Genomic DNA, 16,234 nt, shown 5'->3' on the forward strand with positions numbered 1-16,234 from the left:
TGAGGAAATAGAGACGGTAACTGCATTCTGTCTCCATGAAGGGTCATTGTAGCTCAGCGGCTGAACAGCTTCTTGGCATTTAGAAGGTCCAAGGGTTGATTCCAACATCTCCAGAAAGGTCTGGGAGAGACTCCTGCCCTGAAACCCTGAGCAGTTGTTGCCTGCTAGTCTAGACAACTCTAACCCTAACTCCCTGCTCTGGAAAGGTTTCTGAGACCAGCACTCTGATCCCCCCTTGAAGGGCTGTTGCGTGGAAGATGGAGCCAGCTTGTTTCCTGCTGCTGCTCCAGAGAGGAGGACCCGAACCCATGGCTTCAAATGACAAGAAAGGAGGTTCTGTTTAAACATTAGGAAGAACTTTCTGATGGTAAGAGCTATTCAGTGCTGGAAGAGACTCCTTCAGAAGGTGCTGGATTCTGATTCTATAGCAGGTAGTATCTAGAACTGCTAAATGGAACTCCCATGTAGAGTAGCAGTATATCTGTGTGGCTTCTCCTGTTTCCAGGCCCTGCTTGTGGCCTTTGCAAAGGCCTCTGGCTGGCTGGCTCTTGCTGCTGGGAGCAGCTCTGGTGGGCCTTCATGGTGGTGTGAGGGGCCTGGTGCATCTTTGCCCTGATCTAGCTGAGCAGTCTCTTCTCTGCGGAGAAGCTGGTTGTGGTGGTAGCTGAGGAGACTGAAGATCAGGAAGAACTCCCTGATGGCAAGAGCTGTTGAACAGCGGATGACCTTGGAAGGTGGTGGACTCTTGTTCCATGGAGTGTTTGGAAGGCCACCTGCCAGGGATTCTTTAGCATTGCAAGGGGTTGAGCTAGATGACCCTTGGGGTCCCTTCCAACCTGCCAATTCTATGATTCTGTGATCACTACCTAATGTGACTGGAGGGTCCTAGAAGGAAGCTTTTTCCAGCACCCGCTTCTCTGGCTATGGGAAGTGTAAGAAGCATCTTATTTTCATCTTCTTTAAAATCACCCCACCCAAGGTGACTGTTTTATTCTCATACCTCCAGTCAAGTGAGTGCATTTTGACAATTCATTAAAAAACCCTGAAGCATCAGAAAAGGCTGCCTTTTAAATTTCTCCATCGTTCCCCAAGAAGCTCTCCCTTTCAGCCTTCACATGACCACTCGTGGAGGAAGAGGGGACAGGGGGAGCGCATCGCCCCTGGCACCACGATCCCGGTGGGATGCCATCGCGTGCACCATGCCCCTGCAGGCGATGTACCACACCCTCGGGATGCGTGCCAGCCAGACCCCCGCCCGCTCCCCACCCCCAATGCCGGAGCATGAAGCTCTGCCACTGCACATGACCAGGTAAAGGTAAAGGAACCCCTGGACGGTTAAGTCCAGTCAATGGTGACTATGGGGCTGTGGTGCTCATCTCACTTTTCAGGCCGAGGGAGCTGGCATTTGTCCACAGACAGCTTTCCGGGTCATGTGGCCAGCAGGACTAAACTGTTTCTGGTGCAACGGGACACCACGACAGAAGCCAGAGTGCACGGAAACACTGTTTACCTTCCCGCCACAGCGGCTCCCATTTATCTACTTGCACTGGCGTGCTTTCAAACTGCTAGGTTGGCGGGAGCAGAGACCGAACAACAGGAGCTCACCCCGTCACGGGGATTCAAACCATCGACCTTCTGATTGGCAAGCCCAAGAGGCTCAGTGGCCACTAGCCCTGTGTACATGACCCAACAACAGATTCACAAATGGAATTTAGTGTGAACCTTTGGAATGTCAGGCCTTCTGGATCTCACAAAATTCGTTCCAACCTTGATGGTGTGGGTGTGTGTAGGGAGCACTTTATCCAGCTTATGGGACCCAAACGGCCTTTTAAAATTTAGCCTCTGTGCTCTTAAGACTAACCAAACCTGTGTTTCACCATTAAACGATGTCATTTTATTCACTGTGCTTGAGGTCGTATTATAGAAACCAGAAATACAGCAGGCATTTTATTGCTCCTGTTTTAGCTGTGTAAACAAACACATAAACTGTGATTTTAGCTTTTACCTGGCCAAGTATTTCCTTTGGCAGAATGCTAGAACTGGAGCAGCTTCTGGCATCAATTTCCCTGGGAAATAATAATAATATTTTAAAAAAATATATTTGTTGTTGTTTAGTCATTTAGTCATGTCCGACTCTTCGTGACCCCCTGGACCAGAGCACGCCAGGCCCTCCTGTCTTCCACTGCCTCCTGCAGTTTAGTCAAACTCATGCTGGTAGCTTCGAGAACACTGTCCCACCATCTCATCCTCTGTCGTCCCCTTCTCCTTGTGCCCTCCATCTTTCCCAACATCCAAGGCAGCTTACAGATAAAAACAAGAACTAACTGCTAAAAACATTTTTAAAATCATTAAAATAAAATTAAACATTGATAGAATTTAAAACTATATACATATATAAAATCTGTTTAAAATGTGTTTATAATTACAATAAAAGCAGCAGGGCACTAGCCCTTTCATTAAAAGCAGTCATTTCCCGAAAGCCTCTTGGAACAAGGACAGCAAGGAGCCAAAACAAAAAAAATTCCTTCCAGTAGCACCTTAAAGACCAACTAAGTCAGTTCTTGGTATGAGCTTTCGTGTGCATGCACTGTGTATCTGAAGAAGTGTGCATGCACACGAAAGCTCATACCAAGAACTGACTTAGTTGGTCTTTAAGGTGCTACTGGAAGGAATTTTTTCTGTTTTGACTATGGCAGACCAACACGGCTACCTATCTGTAACTGGAACTAAGCAAGGAGCCAGTCCCACTTCTCCAGGCGGGGGGGGGGGGGGGTCCAAAGTTATTTGGGAGCAGCCGCCACAGAGAAGAGCCTCTCTCATGACCCCTCCAAACTTCCTTGTGAGGTTGGTAGGACTGAGAGAAGGGCCAAGCCAGAGATCTCAGAGCCCAGTTGGGTTCCTATGATGAAACAGGGTCTTTTGCTTGGACCTAAGCCATATAGGGCTTTATAGGCCATAACCAACCCTTTGAATTCTGCCTGGAAAGAGACCAATAGTCAGCAGCGCTGCCCTCAGTCTCTGGCATCTGGGAATGACTTGGGACGTTGGCTCAGTCTCTCTGAAATACACCTTCCCCCCTGGAAGGGCTCTGTGGCTTAAAGTGACTCATATCCAATTCCAGTGGCCAACCAGATGCCTGGGGGAAACCTGCAAGGAGGTTTTGATCACAGGAGCAACTCTCCCCTCTTGTGGTTTCCAGCAACTGGGATCAAGAAGCATTGCTGCCTCGGACTGTGGAGGCAGAGCAGCGACATGGTGGCTGATGACGATGACAATTTATTACTTGCACCCCACTCAACGGGCTGGGTTGCCCCAGCCACTCTGGGCAGAAGCCCTTGATTGCCCTCTCTTCTTCGATGATTTTTTTCTAATCCTCTTTTTAAGCCATCCCAGTTGGAGGCAATAATTGTCACCTGTGGCAGTGAGTTCTGTAGTTTAACTGAAGAGCCCTTTCTTTTAAATGTCCTAAATCTTCCAACGCTCAGCTTCCTGGGATGTCCATTAGTTCCAGTGTTGGGCAAGACAAGTGGGAGAAAAACTTTTCTGCACCCCCTTTCTCCATGTGGGGCATCATTTTACAAGTTTCTGTCATGTCACCTGGTTGTGGGCCTGCGAAGCCCCAGTCAGGGCTGGAGGGGAGCCCTGTGCCACTGCCCAGACTCACCTGAAATGCAGCCCTGATCTAGCCAGGAGCTGACCCGGGTCCTGATCCCCCTCCTTGCTAATCCTGGCAGCACCCTGATAGCTTCCTCTCCTTTCATTCACATTCTTAATCTATGTTTTTTAATTACATAGCATTATTAATTGCATTTGTCTGCCAGCTGCTCCAGGACGATGAGTCACTCGGCGCTGATGAATTGTTTGCCACATCCAGCAAAGGGGCCGTGCAGCTTCTTACAGCCATCTGAGAAGCCCGGCTTCAGATCTCGATACGCCGTATCAATCGTGACATGTGGCTGCTGCGAGCGGGGCTGGCAATTAGCAGGAAGGCTCAGAACAACAAATGCGCGGGTCTCCGCTCCTCAAGCAGCAGCGGCAGCTGGAGTCTTGCTCAGATTAGCAGGAGGGTGCTCCAAATATTTAGCACTTTCCAGCTACAAAGTAAATAACAAGACGTAATTGCAGGAGGAAAAAGAAGCCTCTCCCTCAACCGCTCTGCCTTTGCTTCTGCAAAAGTGAGCTCAGCCCACTTGCGGAATCTTTGTCGACAGAAGCTGCAAACTTTCAGCCAGGGAAATCTCACAGAAGATCAGACCCAGGCATGGACCCTGCAGCAGGAAGAGCTGTTTGATTCTGGAAGGTGATGGACTCTCCTTCCAGGGAGGCTTTTAAGCAGAGGTTGGAGGGCCCTCTGTCCTGGATGCTCCAGCTGAGATTCCTGCTTGGCAGGGGGTTGGACTGGATGGTCCCTGGAGGTCCCTTCCGACTCTACAATTCATAGACTCAGAGATTCATATTTATTTTTGTTCACGCCAAACACCCCATTTCCCCCGTTTATCCTCATGGGATTTGCCCTCTAGGCACTTTAAAGCATCCATGTCCTGTAGGAGGCTGTATGATAATCCCGATTTCAAAAGAGAAAGAGTTCTATTTGAGCACAACTGCCGCCACCTCTGATTCCCCCCCCCCCCCGTTTTACTGAGCATAGATGTGCAGTTCCAGGCTGAAAACAGACAAGCCTGGTGTTCTTCCTTCCCCCAGATTTTCCTGCCCCCTAAAGCTTCTCAGGTTGGGATGTTTGGATAAAGGCTCCGAGGGGGAGATTCATGACGGTCACTTCACCAGCAGTGCAATGTCAACAAGCGACGGAGATGGAAAGAAATTTATCCCAGGGATGTTGCGGCCCCCAGAACGATTTTGCAGAGGCATAGTGGAGCATCCCTCTTTAGAAATATATATGGCAGCAGTTAAACTCTTAAATTCAATTATTGTATGCATATTAGCCATCCTGAGCAATAAAGGAAAGAAGAACCCGTCCAGACAAAGTGATTTACAGTAAGGGGTTGGCTGTGACCAGGACACTCACAATATTCCCAAGCCATAATGCCGCATAAATCACCCTTTGCAAGCCTTTGCTTCCAGCTTTTCATGAGTATTTATTATTTCATCTACATATAAAGTGCCCATCTCACAACAATATCTGGAGCTTAGTTGTTTCCATAAATAAAAGGGGAAAGCAGAGTGCCCAAAGGGACCAGGAGAAAAAGGAGGTGGGGAGAAGCTCCTTACTGCCTGCAAGATGGTTCCATAGAATCAGGATTGTAGAGTTGGAAGGGACCCCAGGGATCCTCTAGTCCAACCCCCTGAAATGCAGGAGTAACAACTCAAGCGTCTCTGACATTTCTGCAAGAATGATCCAGGAAACTCACAGAGGAAGCTGGAATTCCCAGAGATCTCTTGACCGCAGGACAAGGACCTAAGAAGGTGGCAGGACTTTCCTTTGAGGTTCTCTGTTGCACAGAGGCATCTCCAATCATGACCCAGTGGAATTGGAAGCCGCACAGTGATTTCACCCAGCCTGGCCACCTGCATCTGTGCCACAAGCAACGTTTCATCTCAGATGAGGGGTGTGGAAGCCAAGTCTGATGAGGAGTGGTTGAGGGAGGTTGGTGGGTTTAGCCTGGAGAAGAGGAGACTGAGAGGAGATAGGAGAGCCATCTTCAAATATTTGAAGGTCTATCACATGTTGGAAGGAACAAACTTGTTTTCTCCTGCTCTGGAGGGTAGGACTTGAATCAATGGCTTCAAGTTGCCAGAAAGGAGATTCTGACTAAACATCAGGAAGAACTTTCTGAGAGCAAGACTTGTTCAACAGTGGGATGGACTCTCTCAGAAGGTGAAGGACGCTCCTCCACTGGAGATTTTCAAACAGAGGATGGATGTCCATCTCTTGGGGATCCTTGAGCAGCCATTCCTGAATTGCAGGTGGTTGGATTAGATGATCCTTGGGGTCCCTCCCAACTCTATGATTCTAAGAAGACTCGCAGGCCAACCCAAGAGGGGCCTGGCTCTCTTGTGACCCTTGTGGCTTGCAGACCACTTGCTGAGTCAGCTGCACCTCATGCAGGGCTTTGTGAGCTGAGGCTCCTCTCTGTGAGTGGGGATGTGGCCAATGGGGGCAGGAGACAGCCAAGGAAGAGGAGGGAACCTCTGGAGTAGCCTCCTGGGAAGTCCTCACTCTATGATTCTATGATGCGGGAATGTGGTGGCCTCTCCTTCCATGAAGGTTTTCAAACAGAGGTTGGACGGCCATCTGTCAGGGATCCTTTAGCCATGATTCCTGCATCACAGCGGCTGGGACTACACGACCCTTAGGGCTCTTTCTAACTCTATCGTTCTATGATTTTGTGAATTTCAAGGGAGCTCAAGAGACTTTTGCTACAACTTGCCACATTTTGCAGGCAGGTGTCACATAATGGCCTGTAAAAAGAGCACCCCACAAAGTGTCTCCCCAAGTATAAGGAGGTGGTTTGTCCTTGAGAAAGTCTTCTCTGCCCTTCAGAACCATCTGGGGAACCCTGTGCAAAGTGATGGCAGGCCCTCATTCTCAGACAGACTCTTTCTCCTCCTCCTTTCAAGTTCTTTTCTTTCTTTCTTTCTTTCTTTCTTTCTTTCTTTCTTTCTTTCTTTCTTTCTTTCTTTCTTTCTTTCTTTCTTTCTTTCTCTCTCTCTCTCTCTCTCTCTCTCTCTCTCTTTCTTTCTTTCTTTCTTTCTTTCTTTCTTTCTTTCTTTCTTTCTTTCTTTCTTTCTTTCTTTCTTTCTTTCTATAGCTAACTATTGTATATCCCAACCTTCCTTCCCAAGGATGCCGGGGCAGTAAACAATGTGATAAAACAATGAAGGCATCTTTAAAAAGGTCTTCTGCAGGCACCAAAAAGTCAAGAGAGAAGGCAGAGTCCCAGAGTGTGGATCATTGCAGGCAGCCACCGGATTGTGTCCTTCTTTCTCAAAGCTGTATTTTGGGGGCCACCCACTTTAGTCACTGGATTCAAAACTTTTGAGTTGTGTTTAAATGTTTGTGACCTACATTGAGCAGAGTCAGGCATTATCTCCTTAGACAAAGAGCGACATTTATTTTTGTAAAATGCTCAATAGATCCATTTCCCTAATCCTGATTTGTGGAAAGCGACAATGATTTAAGTCGATGGTACATTAGGAGATAAATGCTAGGCTTTATTTTGCACAGATGGGCAGTTGCTACTTAGCAGCCTTTTCTTTTTTTAAAGGGAAAAATGGCTAATTACTTGATATTTTGCATTTTACAGATAAAGTTCCTTGTTCCTTGTGCCACCAAAAGGATTTCGGAAGATTAATTAGCTCCTTGTTAATAAATAATTAAACATTTTATCTGCTCATTGCCCCAAAGCAAATGTAAATGTGATTTTCCTAATTTGATGTCCTGCAAACGGCAGCGCCTGGAGGATTCTTTGAGGAGCTCCTGATCTATTGGCAGCCTCGTTTGCTTGTCTCCTGCTTCCTCCTAATTGTTGCTCCCCATAATCCAGTTACATGAATGATTACAGGCTTCAGCAGACACAACGATGTGCTTTGCCTCTACGGCATCAGGAGCCCAGGCTTCCTCCCAGGGGAGTTGTTAGACGTGCCCAGCAAGAAGTTCCTGGAGGGCCTTTCGTGTCCTTGGAGGAGCACCTGGGAGCAGAAGTCCCGCTCCTCTTCTTAGCCCATCAGGGGAAGGGCGATAAGCAGTGCTGGGTTTTGGCCCAAGGGAGACACATTTGGGGTGAGACAAAAACTCCCAGCACCAGGAAAGGGGGAGAATCTCTTTCATTATTGGACAATCTCTCTCAGCTCCATTGAAGACCCTAAGAAGTGTCTGCTGGATCAGACCGACAGCATCCTCTTCTGACCATGGCCACTCAGATCCCGTTATGGTCTGGGGTGGGTTTTAATGGATAGGAGAGAATATATTAATGGCAATTTCAAAACCCCATTCTTGGCAGCAAAATCAAAAGCACGGGAATTGTGTGAGAGAGTGAAAAACTTTTCTCCAGGCGATGCATCATTTCATAAACTTCTATAACACACCAGTCCCCCCTGGGAAAGGGTCAATGGGCACAAACCTGGCATCACAACCCTGTAGGGGAGCTTTGCACCCAAGCAGGCCACTTTGCTCCTGAGCAGAGTCTGGCCATTGAAAGAGAGGCTACAGCAGGAAACCACTGGGTTAAAATGCACCAAGAAGTTTGATTCTGTTCATTTGGGTCTGGATGAAGACAATGGTTTGATGTTAAGTAACTCAGCTTGACCTTGTTGTCTGAACTAGGAATTCAAAACTAGAAATTTCACAGTCAAGCCCATCACTTTCCACACTGAACCAGAAACCAGGGAAATGATTCCTCTCCTGGCTTAAGAGGTGGGGAAAGGAGGCTTCCTGCCCAGTTAGGAGGCGAAGGATCACTTTCTGGTTATGCCATTTCAGGGGCATATATAAAGGCTGAGACATCTTCCCCAACATAAAGCAGAGAAGACAGATGGGTCTGTGATGTGTTTAAATCCCTGTAAATCACGGGAAACGAGCTTTCCCCATTGACACTCTTGTATTTATTTTTTGCTGAGAGCCTTTTGCTGAACTCAGACACTTTGGAGACAGATGCCTGAGAAGTAGTGGGAGATCATTCTTCCATGGCTTCTCCTTGGGGGCTGAAGCTGCGTGGGAGGAGAGGGACAGACCCCCCCTCCAAGTAATCTGCTTAGTTCAGAAGCAGAATCCATACCCCACGGAAGACTCTGCTTGAGGAAGGAGCAGTGGCAGTCCTCCATTTTGGGGGGCCCCAAGCTTGAACTGTCCTGGGGGCCCCTTCACGATCAGCAGTGAGGTCTGAAAAACCACTGTTGTCTTCTTCAGAAGGGTTATCATACCTTTACAACATCTGTGCAACTGACTTTCAAACTTAGAGATTGTTAAAATATATACAACAAAAAATTAATCCATTTGACTCAAATCAATGCGACTCTGATTGGGTCCAGTAGACCCCAATATTTTAAGTAACGTGGACTAACGTCACTTCTGGGGGCCCTCTGAGATTAGGGGCCCTGGAGCTGGAGCGTCCTTAGTTTCCTAGTAGATCTGCCTCTGTGTCCATCCAGGGTGAGGAAGCACCTGGGCTGCGCCAGCAGGAGCTAGGCAGGTTCCCAAGCGGGGCTCCCAAGATCCTGCCCACCATGGCCACGAAGGTGCCATGGGGGTGCTCTTTGGAAAGGCAACCCCAGGGCCAGTCCTCCCATCAATAGAATTGCTACTACTATTACTGCTACTTCTACTACTAATATTCCACCCTATACCTGGAGGTCTTAGGGCAGTTCACAGAACAAAATCAAAATATAAAACAAGAAAACATATAATCAACATAAAACAACAACCCAATAACCCCCCCCATTAAAAAAGGGCTACATAGAATGAGAGCTACATTGACCTAAAGGCTGTTCAGAGGACGTCCCGGACAACTGACTGAGGACTTCAAGGGGTTTGTCCAACAGGAGGAGCCCAGGGTAAGGGCAGATTCAGTCCCCACATCTGGTCAATGCCTTGTGCCCACAGCATGGAACATCACTCTGTAGACTGCAGACCGGGAGAGGCATTTGAGACAGTGTTCCACCCACTCAGCTACACAGCTGCTTTGTAAACATGCTGCAACCTCAGTTTCTTTCTTTCTTTTTTAAAAAAATCAGTTTCGAGATTATCTCAGATGTTTTTGCAGGATAACAGCACTTTTTGTTTGCCAGTTCCAAGAGAGGGTGCTCAGTCCCCAGGGACAAGTTGGCCAGGTTGATTTTTAATCCTGCAGTCCTTCTGAAAGATTCTGAAATTGAGCTTAGACATTTAGCAACTGGAGGGCAAGGAAGTCCCACAGAGAGAAGAGTGGTCTTATAAACATCTCCTTCTGTGTGTCTCCAAGTAGGAGGTAAGGACAATGGTAAGATGACCAAGATGGTCAAGGGACTGGAAACCAAGTCTGATGAGGAATGGATAAGGAAGTTTGAGTTGTTTAGCACGGAGAAGAGAAGATGGAGAGGTGACTTGATAGTCATCTTCAAATACCTGAAGATCCATCACATGGAAGAAGGAACAAGCTTGTTTTCTCTTGCTATGGAAGGAAGAACCCGAACCTACAGATTTGAGTGACAAGAAAGGAGACTCTGACTGAACATCAGAAAGAACTTTCTTAAAGTAAGAGCTGTTTGACAGTGGAACCGTCTCCCTTGGTAGATGGTGGACTCTCCTTCCTTGGAGGTTTTTCAACAGAGGTTGGATGGTCATCTGTCACAGATTCTTTCACTGTGATTCCTGCCTTGCAGGGGGTTGGACTAAATGACCCACAGGGTCCCTTCCAGCTCTACAATTCTCACATTCTAGGATTCTGTGAAATGAAATGAAATATCAGCTGTTCCTTAAGCACTTCACCAATTACTTACAATACACACACACACACACACACACACACACACTGGCCATGGACTATCCCACCAGTTGAGAGTCTTCCATTGGCCTGTTGCATCATCAACATGTGGCACACTGCTTGCTTCTCTTTTGAGAGATCTTCTCGGACCATTTTTGCAGCTGGGCCATTTGACAGCCAGGGAGAGATAAACATCTTCAGACAGGAACCTGCTTTGTCTTGTTTCTGTTTGTGTTCCTGTTAGGAACTCTGTCACGTCTCTGATAAAAAGTTTTCGCAACTGCTCTCCAAAGTGTTTAGACCGTGGTGCCTTGAAAATTGATGACAGCTTCCTTCTCTTTGTTTGGTTATTACGGAAAGCTCCGATAGTGGGTTATCACGGCAGAAAGAGGTCTGCAATTTGGTGCCTAATGCACTGCACACACACAAACACACAGTTTCCCTGCTCAGATGTATTATAAGTGGATACATCAGAGCCACAAAGCAAGAGAGCAGATTATTTCTCACATGGTAATGAGGGCAAAACGAAAGTGGCAACCTCGGGATTTCTCTCCAGGAAAATGATAGGGGTGTGATCCGCGATGAGAGCCTTTCTCCTCAGAGAGTTTATAAATGTCATTCCCTGTTCTATTTGCAGAGCAGAGCAGAAGGCAATTAACTTCCAGTTGTCCTTGGATATCTCCTTTGGAAGTCGCCTTCCTTTCGCTTGGAAGTGTCAAGTACCAGATTCAGTTTTTCCAAATGAGGAGCCCACACAATCAAATCTCCTTCGCGAGCCCCTCAAATGACCCATTTCTCCCTAGAACTCTGCATGGCTCTGCCCCAGCTGCAATTAAATGCTGGATGTTGTGGGGAAAGGGAGCTCCCCAAAGTGGAGCTTTTTGATTTTCAGTTTGTTTGTTCAGAACGGGTGGATGGACACAGAGTGTGAGGTTGTGTCAAGCAGTTGGGGCCACGAGTGCTTCCGTGGGCTGAGGGGGTGGCAGGGTGAGGGATGAACTGGTGGGACCTGGAGACCTCCAAGCACTTTCTGTCTTGGCAGAGACTCTGGTTGCTTTGAAGGGAGCAGAAGGGGGGAAGAGATCTGCCAAGAAATCCAGAGGACCTTGAGTGACGGCAGATCAGAAGATGGAAGAAGCTTGTTTTCTGCTGCTCCAGGGTGGAGGACATGAGCCAATGGATTCAAATTCATAAATCATGGAATTATGGAGTTGGAAGGGCCCCCCAAAGGGAATCTAGCCCAACCCTCTGCAATGCAGGAATCACAGCTACAGATTCCCTGACAGGTGTTTGAAAGCCTCCAGTGGAGGAGAGCCCAACACCTTCTAAGGTCCTCCTCTGTAGTCTCCCCTTGTTCTCTACAGTAGAGATAAAATCATAGAACTGTATTATTATTATTATTTCAGTTTATACACCACCCTGTTCCCGGAGGAATAGTTTATACACCACCCTCTTCCCGAAATCAAGGAAATCCATTCTTAAGGAAATCAGCCCTGAGTGCTCACTGGAAGGACAGATCATGAAGCCGAGGCTCCAATACTTTGGCCACCTCATGAGAAGAAAAGACTCCCTGGAAAACACCCTGGTGTTGGGAAAGATGGAGGGCACAAGGAGAAGGGGACGACAGAGGACAAGATGGTGGGACAGTGTTCTCGAAGATACCAGCATGCGGGAGGCAGTGGAAGACAGGAGGGCCTGGCGTGCTCTTGTCCATGGGGTGACGAAGGGTCGGACACGATTCAACGACTAAACAACAACAACAACAACATTCCCTGAGGTCTCAGGGCAGTTCACAAACAAGACTACAACATATAAAATCAAATCAAAAACAATAACCCAATAACCCCCCCCCCAAAAAAGAACCACATTCTAAAAGAGTTTTGGGTGTCAATAAGATCAACCAAAGGCCTGGTTAAAAAGGAACATTTTTGCCTGGTGTCTAAAGGTATATAATGAAGGTGCCAGGCAAATTTCCCTGGGGAGAGCATTCCACAGACAGGGAGCCACTGCAGAGAAGGCCCTGTTGTCATGTTGCCACCCTCCAGACCTCTCAGGAGGAGGGACATGAAGAAGGACCTCAAAAGATGATCTCAGGGTCCCGGGAAGGTTCATATGGGAAGAGGTGGTCCTTGAGGTATTGCTGTCCTGAGCCATTTAAGGCTTTATAGGTAAAAACCAGCACTTTGAATTGGGCCTGGAAACTAATTGGTAGCCAGTGCAGTTGGACCAGGATCGGTGTAATATGCTCAAACCATCTTGCTCCAGTGAACAACCTTGCCACTGAATTCTGCACCAGCTGAAGTTTCTGAACCATCTTCAGAGGCAGCCCTATGTATAACGGGTTGCAGAAATCTAACCTTGAGGTTACCAGAGCCCAAACAGCAGTAGTTAGGCTATCCCTGTCCAGATAGGGGCGTAGCTGGGCCACCAGCTGAAGTTGATGAAACTACAGCTAATCCAGAATGCGGCAGCTAAACTGGTGACTGGGGGCGGCCGCCGAGACCACATAACACCGGTCTTGAAAGACCTACATTGGCTCCCAGTACGTTTCCGAGCACAATTCAAAGTGTTGGTGTTGACCTTTAAAGCCCTAAACGGCCTCGGCCCAGTATACCTGAAGGAGCGTCTCCACCCCCATTGTTCTGCCCGGACGCTGAGGTCCAGTGCCGAGGGCCTTCTGGCGGTTCCCTCATTGCGAGAAGCAAAGCTACAGGGAACCAGGCAGAGGGCCTTTTCGGTAGTGGCGCCCACCCTGTGGAACGCCCTCCCATCAGATGTCAAAACGATAAACAACTACTTGACATTCAGAAGACATCTTAAGGCAGCCCTGTTCAGGGAAGTTTTTAATGTATGATATTTTAGTGTTTCCTGGTTTCTATGGAAGCCGCCCAGAGTGGCTGGGGAAACCCAGCCAGATGGGCGGGGTACAAATAATAAATTATTATTATTATTATTATTATTATTATTATTATTATTGATGGAGGGCACTCTGGGCCACTGAGGGCACCTGAAACTTGAGTGACAGCAAAGGATCCAGGAGGACCCCAAGCCACAAACCTGCTCCTTCAGATGAAGGGGAACCCCATTGAGAGCAGGCAACCTCCCAGGCATCTGGTCTAGGGAACCCCACACTAACCAGGCCTCAGCCTTATCTGGATTGACCCTCAGTTTGTTGGCTCTCATCCAGTCCATGACCGAGGCAAGACACTGGTCCAGCACTTCCACTGCCTCACCTGCAGAGTGTAGAGTTGGAAGGGTCCCCAAGGGTCATCTAGCCAACCCTTGAAGTGCAGGACTCACAGCCACACAACACCCCCCCCCCCGTTTAAGATCAAAAGGATCTACGAGCCAATGCAGGAACCACAGCCTAATGTGAGCCCCCCAAACTACTGTTCTCTGAGGGCCTCTTGCTCCTGCCCACTTCAGCTGCCAGGGGAGACTCCCAGAGCAGGCTTTTGTCTCTTTCCATGCTACTTAAGGTGTAGAGAGGGCCTGGGGGATCTTTTCCACAGCCTGAGGGTCCTGGGGGCCTTCTTGTAGAAGCCTGCATTGTCAGCATCTCTCCTGACTGATGGATTGAGTCTCCTGACCCACTGCTTCCCCACAATAGCTGCTCCCAAAGGAGCTGAGAGAAAACATTTGAAAACATCGAAATGCAAAGCATTGGAAATACAACCATGCAAGATACAGGGCATGTCAGTAAATTCAAAAATGATAGAGATCAACAATTTGGGCAAAGACAGAATAAATTCCGTATCACAAAAAAAATTCCAATCTAGGCTTAAGTACATAAATACAAAGCAAAATGAACATTAACTGACAATAAAGTTTCTGGCCTGGTCTTGTGGTTCTCTGAGGAACCTGGCTTGAATGCTGTAGTGAACTCTGAAAGGGCTCCGCAACCTTGACTGGCTCAAAGAGCTGCAGCCAGACTGCTGAGCAGGGCTGGTTCCATGGGATAGTCGAGTCCCTTGTTGCAGCAGCTCCACCAGCTGCCAGTCTGTTTCCAGGAACAATTCAAAGTACTGGTTCTCACCTACAAAGCCCAACATGGCTCAGGCTCCAAGCTATCTGAAAGGCCCTTTTTCCTCCTGTGAACCTGCCTGGGCTGTGAGATCTCCAGGGGAGGCCCTTCTCACAGACCCGCTTGGTAGGGACACGAGAGAGGGCCTTCTCAATGATGTCTGCTCCCAGACAACTTTGGAACTCCCTTCCCAGGGAAGTTATACTGGTTCCCTCCTTCTTGTCCTTCTGCCAGAAGGTGAAGACCTTCTTGTTCCAACAGGTCTTTGGGCTGTGGCTGCTTTTAATGAAGGGGCTGGTGCTGTCCTGTTTGAATTGTAATTATCTGCCTGTTTTTCATAGCTTATATTTGAACTGGCCCTCTCTTTCACTCAGTGATTTGTAGCTGACTCGCAGGTCGGCCAATGAGCACCTGGCACCCAGGTGTGATGGCACAGGCAGGTGCTCTGGTGCCCATGACCAGGAATGAAGGGACTGTGCTGAGGTCCCAGCTGCCCATCACACCTGCAGCAGAAGAGCTTCCTGTCACCGTTAGATACAACCCCCATGTGAGATGATTCCAGATTTAGTGAGTTTCATTGGCACCTTCACTGGACCCTTTGGGCACCTGCTAAAAACATTCTCCTTTAGAGAAGCCTGCTCAAGGGCTTAGGAAGCTGATGAAAGTGTTGATCTGCATTTAGCCTATTGTTATTTTAACTTTTTGAAAGTTTTACTTTTTACAAACAAGTGGGGTATAAATTTTATGAAATGAATAATTGAACACGACACAAGCTATTTTTAAAACCCCTGAGTGCAACCCATTTTGAGTGCAACCCATTTTGCTGCCAGACATTTTGCAAGTCTGGGTTACTTTTCTGCCCAAACCCCAGGTGCTTCTGGCTTCCTCCCTTAGGAGCAAAACTCCAGTCCTCAGTCGCTCTGAAAAAGGATCAGGCAAATTCTTGGAGGGGGGAGGGCGATGGAGGGCTGCTAGCTGGGATGGCTGGGCTCGGCCTCCACGACTGAAGGTGGTGATGCTCCTGCACACCAGGTGGAGGAGACCCCAGGAAGGAGAGGGCTGTCATGTTTGGATCCTGCTTGTGGGCTTCCCAAGAGGAGGCTGAACTTAGATGGGTCCTTCAGCTTGTCTTATGTTCTTAGAAGACTATTCTGGAGAGTGCCTGGTGATGAAGTCGGTGCGGATCAGGACTCTCTCTCTCTCTCTCTCTCTCTCTCTCTCTCTCTCTCTCTCTCTCTCTCTCCATCCCCTCCCCCTTCTAGCTCAGCCCGCAACTCCTTCAAAACAACCTCCTTCTTCCTGCAATTCACAAGAGTCCTGGAACTTAATTATGGCTCTAATATGCCCGCTAATGAATGTGAGCATAATTATGTCATGGAGTGATTTCAGGGGTATTTCGTACTAATGTTAATCACTTCCATTTAATGTGTACACTGGTTAATGAAAACACCGTGGGCTCCAGGCAGATGGCCTGAACCTCACAGGAGCCCGAGGCCAGTTCTGGACAGCTTCTTTCAAGGGACAGCGAGTTCTGCGGCTGGGCACTAATCCAGTGAATGCGGCCAGGAAGCTCCGAGGGTGAGCCAGGCTGCATTTGGTGGCAGGAGCAAGGCTGCCCTGGTGGACTCCTGCCTGCTTCCTCTGGTCAATGGCTCCAGCAGAAGCACACAGCCCACCAGGGAGATGGTTGCTCTTCACTGGGCCAGCTTCACTTGGACATCTGGAAGGGAACTCCCGGAATCTGATATGTTCATAATAGGAGATGAAGTCATTTCCATTGGAGGCTGACAAC

Source organism: Podarcis melisellensis (assembly GCF_964234715.1).
Source record: "Podarcis melisellensis genome assembly, chromosome: 1".
NCBI lineage: Eukaryota > Metazoa > Chordata > Lepidosauria > Squamata > Lacertidae > Podarcis > Podarcis melisellensis.